This window comes from Arachis hypogaea, chromosome 12, assembly GCF_003086295.3.
Source record: "Arachis hypogaea cultivar Tifrunner chromosome 12, arahy.Tifrunner.gnm2.J5K5, whole genome shotgun sequence".
NCBI classification, from domain to species: Eukaryota; Viridiplantae; Streptophyta; class Magnoliopsida; order Fabales; family Fabaceae; genus Arachis; species Arachis hypogaea.
In genome coordinates, this window is record NC_092047.1 from 70,637,745 (window position 1) to 70,641,211 (window position 3,467).

At 38.6% G+C, this 3,467-nt stretch overlaps 1 non-coding gene across 1 annotated transcript; it reads left to right on the forward strand.

Annotated features, from left to right (window-relative positions):
• Nucleotides 1-2,317: 2,317 nt before the first annotated feature.
• LOC112730759 (small nucleolar RNA R71) lies at nucleotides 2,318-2,425 on the forward strand. The gene has a single exon (XR_003166569.1). It is a non-coding gene; the product is annotated as a small nucleolar RNA R71 (small nucleolar RNA).
• The last annotated feature ends 1,042 nt before the right edge of the window (nucleotides 2,426-3,467 follow it).

Consider the following 3,467-nt stretch of genomic DNA (forward strand, 5'->3'; position numbering starts at 1 on the left):
GGGCTTTTGAGATGAATCTCTCCATCTTCCATGGCTCAGAGGTGGAAGCAATTGCCTTCCCTTTCCTCTTTCTAGATGTTTCTCTGGCCTTAGGTGCCATTAATGGTTATGGAAAAATAAAAAGAAATGCTTTTACCACACCAAACTTAAAAGGTTTGCTCATCCCTGAGCAAAAGAAGAAAAAAGTGAGTAGAGGAAGAAGAAAATGGAGGAGATGGAGGTGTGTGAATGGTTTAGCCAAGGGGGTTTTAGGTGGTTATAATGTGTGAAAAGAAAGGAGTGATGGTTTGAATTTGAGTGGGTGGGTGTAGGTGGGTTGTATGATCGTTTTGGAGGAGTAATGGAGGTGATTGGTAGAGGGTATTTTGGGGAAGAATGTTATGGAAAAGGTGTGAAGAGGAGAGAAGAAAAGGTGGGGTCCATAGATCCTGTGGGGTCAAGGACTTAACATTCCTGCTCCAATTAAGTAGTTTTTGATTTTTCAGTAGTTTTTGTGACTCCACATGATCATCAAGCTAATAAAGCACAAAATAACAATAAAATAGATTTAATTAAATAACATTGGGTTGCCTCCCAATAAGCGCTTCTTTAACGTCAATAGCTTGATAGTGAGCTCTCATGGAGCCTCATAGATGTTCAGAGCATTGTTAGAACCTCCCAACACCAAACTTAGAGTTTGAATGTGGGGGTTCAACACCAAACTTAGAGTTTGGTTGTGGCCTCCCAACCCCAAACTTAGAGTTTGATTGTGGGGGCTTTGGTTGACTCTGCAGTGAGAGAAGATTTTCATGCTTCCTCTGCATAGTTACAGAAGGAGATCCTTGAGTCTTAAACACAAGGTTGTCCTTATTCAGTTGAAGGACCAACTCTCCTCTGTCCACATTAATCACAGCTCTTGCTGTGGCGAGGAAGGGTCTTCCAAGGATGATGGATTCATCCTCATCCTTCCTAGTGTCTAGGATTATGAAATTAGCAGGGATGTAAAAGCCTTCAAACTTTACTAACACGTCCTCTACTTGTCCATAAGCCTGTTTTCTTGAGTTGTCTGCCATCTCTAATGAGATTCTGGCAGCTTGCACCTCAAAGATCCCAAGTTTCTCCATTACAGAGAGTGGCATTAAGTTTATTCCTGACCCTAGGTCACACAGAGCCTTCTCAAAGGTCATGGTACCTATGGTACAGGGTATTAAGAATTTGCCAGGATCTTGTTTCTTTTGAGGTAATTTCTGCCTATCCAATGCATTTAGTTCATTGGTGAGCAAGGGAGGTTCATCTTCCCAAGTCTCATTACCAAATAATTTGGCATTCAGCTTCATGATTGCACCAAGGTACTTAGCAACTTGCTCTTCAGTAATTTCTTCATCCTCTTCAGAGGAAGAATACTCATCAGAGCTCATGAAGGGCAGAAGGAGGTTCAATGGAATCACTATGGTCTCTAGATGAGCCTCAGATTCCTTTGGTTCCTCAAAGGGAAACTCCTTATTGGTCACTGAACGTCCCAGGAGGTCTTCCTCACTAGGATTCACGTCCTCCCCCTCCCTTGTAGGTTCGGCCATGATGGTCAAATCAATGGCCTTGCACTCTCTCTTTGGGTTTTCTTCTGTATTGCTTGGGAGAGTACTAGGAGGAGTTTCAGTGACCCTTTTACTCAGCTGGCCCACTTGTGCCTCCAAATTTCTAATGGAGGACCTTGTTTCATTCATGAAACTTAAAGTGGCCTTAGATAGATCAGAGACTATATTTGCTAAGCTAGATGGATTCTGCTCAGAATTCTGTGTCTGTTGCTGAATGGATGATGGAAAAGGTTTGCTATTGCTAAACCTATTTCTTCCACCATTGTTAAAGCCTTGTTGAGGCTTTTGTTGATCCTCCATGAGAAATTTGGATGATTTCTCCATGAGAGATTATAGGTGTTTGCATAGGGTTCACCCATGTAATTCACCTCTGCTATTGCAGGGTTCTCAGGATCATAAGCTTCTTCTTCAGAAGATGCCTCTTTAGTACTGTTGGATGATTCCTTCAATCCATTCAAACTCTGAGAGATCATATTGACTTGCTGAGTCAATATTTTATTCTGAGCTAATATGGCATTCAGAGTATCAATTTCAAGATTTCCCTTCCTTTGAGGTGTCCCATTATTCACAGGATTCTTTTCAGAAGTGTACATGAACTGGTTATTTGTAACCATATCAATGAGTTCTTGAGCTTTCGCAGGCGTTTTCTTTAGGTGAATGGATCCACCTACAGAATGGTCCAATGACATCTTAGATAATTCAGATAGACCATCATAGAATATATCCAGGATGGTCCATTCTGAAAGCATGTCAGAAGGACACTTTTTGGTCAGTTCCTTGTATCTCTCTCAAGTTTCATAGAGGGATTCACCTTCTTTCTGTTTGAAGGTTTGAACATCCACTCTAAGCTTGCTAAGCTTTTGAGGAGGAAAAAACTTGGCTAAGAAAGTCGTGACCAGCTTATCCCAAGAGTTCAGGCTGTCTTTAGGTTGAGAGTCCAACCATATTCTAGCTCTGTCTCTTACAGCAAACGGGAAAAGTATAAGCATGTAGACCTTGGGATCAATCCCATTGGTCTTAACAGTGTCACAGATCTACAAGAATTCAGTTAAGAACTGAAAAGGATCTTCTGATGGAAGTCCATGAAACTTGCAGTTCTGTTGCATCAGAGAAACTAATTGAGGTTTCAGCTCAAAATTGGCTGCTCAAATGGCAGGGATTGAGATGCTTCTTCCATGTAAATTAGAATTTGGTGCAGTAAAGTCACCAAGTATCTTCCTTGCATTGTTATTATTTTCGGCCATGTCTCCTTCTTTTTCGAAAATTTCTGTCAGATTTTCTCCAGAGAGTTGTGCTTTAGCTTCCCTAAGCTTCCTCTGCAGATTCCTTTCAGGTTTAGGATCAGCTTCAACAAGAATGTTCTTATCCTTGTTCCTGCTCATATGAAAAAGAAGAAAATAAAAAAGAAAATATGGAATCCTCTATGTCACAGAAAGTATGGAATCCTCATATGAAAATATGGAATCCTTTATGTGAGTAGAAGAAGAAAAGAAATTCGAACACGGAAAGAAGAGAGGGTTCGAATTTTTAGATGAAGAGAAGTGTTAGTAAATAAATAAAATAATTAGAAAGAGATGAGGGGAAGAGAATTTCAAAAATTAAATAAATTAAAATAAAAGTATTTTTGTTTTTAATTTAAAATTAATTCGAAAATTAAGAAAGGAAAATAAAATTAAATCAAATTAAAATTTGAAACAAATAGTTAATTAAAAAGGAATTTTGAAAAAGAGGAAGGTGATTTTCGAAAATTAGAGAGAGAGAATTAGTTAGGTAGTTTTGAAAAAGATATGATTGAAACAAAAAGATAGGATTACTAAAAAAAAAGGATTTGAAAATTAATTTTGAAAAGATAAGAAGTTAGAAAAGATTTTGAAATTAATTTTGAAAAAGATG